The sequence below is a fragment of the Moschus berezovskii genome, chromosome 16, assembly GCF_049115385.1.
Source record: "Moschus berezovskii isolate FMDL1 chromosome 16, NW_MosBer_1.0, whole genome shotgun sequence".
Classification (NCBI taxonomy): Eukaryota; Metazoa; Chordata; class Mammalia; order Artiodactyla; family Moschidae; genus Moschus; species Moschus berezovskii.
In genome coordinates this window covers 85,370,146-85,376,979 of record NC_142475.1, presented here as the reverse complement: position 1 = coordinate 85,376,979, position 6,834 = coordinate 85,370,146, and the positions used below count along the sequence as shown (strand labels likewise).

At 36.4% G+C, this 6,834-nt stretch overlaps 1 pseudogene; it reads right to left on the bottom strand.

The window, feature by feature from the left end:
- Nucleotides 1-841: 841 nt before the first annotated feature.
- LOC129560390 (olfactory receptor 4C3-like) lies at nt 842-1,764 on the bottom strand (annotated as a pseudogene).
- Between the last annotated feature and the right edge of the window lie 5,070 nt (nt 1,765-6,834).

Here is a 6,834-nt window from a genome sequence, read left to right as displayed (position 1 = left end):
ATTATGAATTATTCATTCCTCCTACTGTGAGTGTCTCTCTTTTGACTTTGATGTTTTCATAGTGCAGAAAAAAATTCAGCTGTGATTCTCTCCTTCAACTGCCCCTTCCCTTGGTATCTATAAAGCAATTCTTATCCCTTATTTGCTTTACCCCAAGCTAAACAAAAATAGAAAAAACTATAAGATCAATAGTCTGTAGAAAAGTCCATTTTATCTAAGTAAGATATATGGAAAATTTAGTAAAGTAGCAGTAACAGTGGAGAATAATAAACTACAATCATCAAACTAATGGCTTACATTTTCTTTATTATTTATCTTGTGGATATGAACATTAATATTGAAGTCTGTGTGTGTGCGTTAGTCTCTAGAAAATATATTAAAACTTATAAATATGCCTAAGATATATCTGCTGCTGCTGCTGCTGCTAAGTCGCATCAGTCATGTCTGACTCTGTGCGACCCCATAGACGGCAGCCCACCAGGCTCCTCTGTCCCTGGGATTCTTCAGGCAAGAACACTGGAGTGGATTGCCATCTCCTTCTCCAATGAATGAAAATGAATGTGAAGTTGCTCAGTCGTGTCCAACTCTTAGCGACCTTATGGACTGTAACCTACAGGCTCCTCCGTCCATGGGATTTCCCAGGCAAGAGTACTGGAGTGGGTTGCCATTGCCTTCTCTGAAGATATGTCTAGCGAATACTAAATTATCAACAAATATTGGTTTCAGAGCCTTTTTTTTTTCTGTCGATGTTCTGCAAAGTATTTGAGTTTCTGTCATAACTTACAATAGGTTCAAGGTTAGCAATGCTTATAAATCATCCTCTAATTGGCATCATGAACAGCTACATTACTCTCCTCTTCAACAAACTCTTCACAGCATTTTTCACCTCTGTGTTTCTCACTGTATAAATGATAGGATTTAACAAGGGAGTGAGGATCGCAAAGAACACACTCACCAACTTGTCTTCGGGGTAACTATCACTGGATGGGTATAGGTGAAAATACAAGGGATAAAAAAGGGCACCGCTACTGTAAAGTGGGAGCCACATGTAGAGAGGGCCTTGCACTGTCCTTCAGAGCCGTGGGATTTCAAGGAGCTCAGGATGACTGTGTAAGAGATGAGAAGCATTAAAAAAATAAGTAAACATATGCCCCCACTGTTAGTGGCAACCACCATTCCCAGCCTGTAAGTGTTGCTGCAGGCAATTTCCAACAGGGAAAAGAAATCACACATGAAGTGGTTAATGATGTTGGGGCCACAGAAGGTCAAGTCCACAATGAATGATATCTGCATGGTGGCGTGCACAATGGCCCGATCCAGGCCACCAGCACCAGGAGCTGGCAGAGCCCCTGTCGCGTGACGGTCGTGTGGTGCAGAGGCCTGCAGATGGCCACGTAGCGGCCACAGGCCACTACAGTGAGGACGATCACCTCTGATGCTCCCAGGAAGTGCTCCAGAAAGAGCTGAGTCAGGCAGCCACCCAAGGAGATCGTTCTCTTGTGGTACAGCAGGTCAGGGATCGTTTTGGGGGTGGTGACAGAGGTGAAGATTCCATCTATGAAGGACAAGTGAGTGAGAAATAAGTACATGGGAGCAGAAAGTGTGGGGCTGAGGGAGATGGTGATGACGATGAGCAGGTTGGCCAATATAGTAAACAGGAAAATGAGCAAAAATACAACGAAGAGTATTTTCTTCAAGTGTGGATTCTGATGTGAGTCCCAAGAGAACAAATTCAGTCACATTGTTGGGAGCCATGAGATTCATTTATGAACTCCCATCTTCCTGGGGCCTGAATTGCCTACAAAGATAAAGCATGATACTTGTTTATCAGGAAAGAGTTATTGTTTGAATGTCTTAGAACAAAAACAGAGCAGTGACAGTGACGGTGGCGCACGTCCTTGGTACTTTTGTCCCATAGTTGCTTTAATGTTATTTCTTTTTTTAAATTCTTCCTCCCTGATGCTTTCTACCTCTTCAGACATCTAGTCTCTCTCGCCTGTAAACACCTATCAGTCAACTTTTAATTTACCAAGAAAATGTTGGGCTATCTATATGGGATCTGGATTCTTCTCCTGGCTCCAATTCCATGTGAGTCTGATAAGTCATCTTAGTGCTCCCTACTTCTGAGCCTTCCTTTTAGTCAATTTACAAATTTCAATTCTCAGATTTATCCTGTAAGCCTAGAGTTACCACTCAGATGTAAGAGTTATTCCCTCGTCCATTAGAATTTGCATCTGAACCCTCAGCTTTTACTGTGGAAAGGCATCATCAATAAATATCTATCATAAGTAGGCACTTTAAGGATTGCACATATATATAGACATAAATAAAAGTCTTTCACAACACATCCTCTCTGGTACCTATTAGAACACATATAGCATTCAGTTGTGTTTCCTCACTTTTCATAGTACCAGGCATAATATCTGTAGTTCTTAAAACCTATTAGATGATAGCTAAATGCTTGGTGAATTACCATTTTCCATGGGTAAGTATGCAACTGCTTGTCCCAACCATAAACTTAAGAGAAATTTAAGTGTTCATTCTCCTGCTCTGTTTATCATTACTTGATGAGAAGCAAGCTTTTGAAAGGAAGCTACATTCCAATTTAATAATTTCTGATACTCTTTCTGGTGTGAATGTGAAAATATTCTTGCCTCTAAGAAAGAGAATCTTACTGAGTCATTTTACTTTCAAGATGATTATGGCATTTATGAATTGATTTTTTATTCTTTAAAATTTTGATCCACATACAATTTAACACTGTTATATTGTGGGAAAGAAATTCTTATTTTCAAAGTTTTAAAATGAAAATTTCAATGTGGAGAACTAACTGAAAGAGCTTACCAGGTAAGATAAAGAGATAGATAATGCACTATACATTTATACACAGACTAACACAAGCATATCAAATCTGTTGCGTACTGATAAATACTTATTACAAGTTAATTCATTCAACAAATACCCTCTGAGCCACTAGGGAAGCCCCCAATAATATTTATTGGATACTTAATCTGTATTTTAATGTATGTATGTTTACACAGAGTGATAAAAATAATTCTGGTTAATTGCCCTTAATGCCTGGTATTTTATTACCAAACAACAGCAGCTCATCCAACCATGATAGGAATGCTCTTCCTACTCCTTTACGCTTTTGCCAAATGCATTCCCATGCCTTCCTCTCCAGTCTTTCCATACTAGCTATCATTCCTCATTCCAGGATACTGCATTACTAATAGAATGAAAAATTTGGGATATACATTTCCCAAAAAAAAGAGAAGAGAAACCATAAATATAACACAATGTATTGTGGAAAAAAATTCTTTATCCCTTCCAAGGATAAAGAATTTTGTTTTTAAATTATCCAAAATGAAAACTTTATGCTGAAGTGGAAACAAAGTGCTACAGCTTGATTATATTCCCTTATTTTGAATTGGGATCCCAGAAATGATCAGAAAAGATAACAGTGTGTAAATACATAAAGCAGAATTAGACATAGTTATGTTACTCCTTGGAAAGAAAGTTATGACCAACCTAGATAGTATATTAAAAAGCAAAGACATTACTTTGCCAATAAAGGTCCATCTAGTCAAGGCTATGGTTTTTCCTGTGGTCATGTATGGATGTGAGAGTTGGACTGTGAAGAAAGCTGATCACCGAAGAATTGATGCTTTTGAACTGTGGTGCTGGAGAAGACTCTTGAGAGTCCCTTGGACTGCAAGGAGATCCAACCAGTCCATTCTAAAGGAGATCAATCCTGGGTGTTCATTGGAAGGACTGATGCTAAAGCCGAAACTCTAATACTTTGGCCACCTTATGTGACAAGTTGACTCACTGGAAAAGTCTCTGATGCTGGGAAAGATTCGGGGTAGGAGGAGAAGGGGACGACAGAGAATGAGATGGCTGGATGGCATCACCGACTCGATGGACATGAGTTTGAGTGAACTCCGGGAGTTGGTGATGGACAGGGAGGCCTGGAGTGCTGTGACTCATGGGGTTGCAAAGAGTCGGACAAGACTGAGCAACTGAACTGAACTGAACTGATGTCTAATTGTTTTAGAAATAACTCTGAAGAAATAGAAATTACTTTTTCATTTTTCTTTGGCTCCACAATATTCTTACTAGGAATAAATTCTAATGCAAAATATTTTTGAAAAGGAAAATTCATTATTTACAATTATTAAGAGATGTGAAAAATTTAGCTGTGTTAATGGAATGATTATCATTGGAGAAATGGTGTTTTAAAAAGTTGTGTTATATCTTAGGAAAATTTTAATGTATCATTAAGTGGGGAAATTTTGGATGTGAAGTCAAAATATAAAACTATTCTAATTATTCTTTTAACTAATATAAATATGTATCACTGAGAATAAATACACATTTTTACTTCTAAGTTGGTAGCATTGTAGTTGAGCCTAACGTTCTGGATGCTTACTGAAGAAAGGATTTAAATCTCATATTAGTGAGGATGAGGGATGATTATATAATTTGTAAGATCATTTAAACTTGAGGGTCTATGATTATATGATTTCATGAAAAAAAGTCATCTCACTTATGAATGTGTCTGAAATAGGTCCATGACCAGGGCTTCCGGCAACTATTAGTTCACCAAAAATGAGGTAAGTTGTAAAGTTAAAATATCAACTATCTCAGCTACGGAAAGTGTCTTTGTTGATTTATAAATGGTATCTTTGTATAAGATCTTCCTCTTGAGTCTTAAAGGTGCCACAGGTATCCTGTTTGTAGGCAAAATCTGTAAAGTTTCTTAACTGTGGCTAATTGGACCCCAAGGGTATTTCACCATCATTAACAAATCTTGCCAGCAACCCAATTATTTCACTTAACTGAACTTCAGAAGATAACTTTTATAGTACTCATCTTAATCTTAATCTCCTCCTTAGGTTTACATAAAGACAAAATGCTATGAAAAAAAATCAAGTAGAACACTTCAGAATTCAGGCATTTAATTTAAAAATCAGTGAAATATGGAGTCTGAATATTGATTATTATTTATCTTAAACTTTTAGATAGGTAACTATCTGATTAATTTTATTGTATTTTATTTTCAATTTATCTATCATTGGCTCTAATCATATTTACTAAATATTGTTTTCAGATGTACATTAAGTGATATGATGAACTTTGTATATTATTAATATTGTCACTTTACACCTGATAAAATTTACAGTAGTTTTTCAAAGTAGCTATATCTTGTGTTAATTCTGGAATTAACATAAAAAACATGAACATAATTCCATTCTTCAATTATATTCAAATATGGTAAAAAGCATTTATTTGTCATTTAAAATTAATCTCTATTGGATAGAAAAGTAGGCAAAGACACTCACAGTTTGCAACAGGGAACTAGGACGGGAAATAAAAATACCATTTGCCAAAGGAAAATATGAAGCTAGATCACTAAATCCTTGGCTAAGACTCTGATCTCAAATTATTATCTATAACTAATATGTAATGATAATCTTATGCAGCCATCAAGTGTAAAACCTATTACAGTTATCTACTGAAAGAAACAAATACCATTATTTGAAATTATACTCTAAATTAGTTTAATTCAATTCAACTCTGGAATGTAGAACCACACTCATTCAACATGTACAAATATGCTTGCATTGATAAGAAAAAAAATTTTGCACAAAACTCTGGATTAGTTCCAGAGAATGTGTCACTGTGAGCATGATGTGTCATGAAAGAAAAAATTTAAGGAAACTGAAACCACATGACTGAACCTAGTTTGACTGGACGCATAGAGCAGTAATAGTGATGTCAAGGACAGTCTGAATGAGGATTTGAACTGTGCAAAGAACTATGAGGGATGCTGTTGGAGTGTCATCATGAAAATATCTTTAAACGTTTTTTCAACTCTGGAATGAAAGGCAGAGTCAGATCAGAGAATCATCATGTATTGATAAAGTCATGATTCTAAACCTCATAAAAGACTGAAATCCTTTCAAAATGGCTCATAAAGACTCTAGTTAAATAGTTACCATGCTGGATAGAGAGATTACTTTAGAATGCATACGCCTTTTTAGTATATCACCCAAATCCCTAGAGTAGCATCTAATGGGAAGAGAATAAACTTAGATCTAAATAAGTGAAGGTTACCATGAAAATAACTTTTCAAAAGAGGAGTTCCTGAAGTTATAGGAAAGTCCATTTCCAAGAAAACCTATATCCAGGATACCAATCCAAGGATGGGGTAGTTTAAAACCCTGGAAGGACAGCAACACAGAATCTCAAACTTGAACGATAAATCTGAATGAAAACAGGATAAATTATATATAGATCTTTTCATAGTCAGTCAGAAACTATTCAATAGTTGAGGTGTGGTTTGACCTACAATACTTTCAGGGACTTATTTCACAAAACCTGGTACTGCCAAAGTGTTCTCATGGGAGCTTCATGAGCTTCAATAGGTAGGACATATTCTCAAGATAACAAAGCACTCAAGCACCCATATTGTCTTAGTCCAATTCAAGGAAATTTTCATCCCAGGAAGACATCTCCTAAGTTGTTTACAGATATGGAAAAGTTCTAGCTGTGTTTTCATAGCTCTTCTAATGTTACTTCTAATAGGAGTAGAAGCAAATCTAATAATATTCATGGCAATAAACATTTTGTCTTGAGCCAGAATCTCAGAACTTGCAAACATCTTCCAATTTGCCTAAGTCAACTACTTGTAGAACTAGGGGAAACTGTTTAAGGTTATAAAAGAAGATGATGGCATGTTGTGGAATAAAAATAATGTCTCCTCACAGACATAGAGTAGAGATTTGTGAACACTCTGGGGGAAGGAGAGGGCAGAAGGAATTGAGAAAA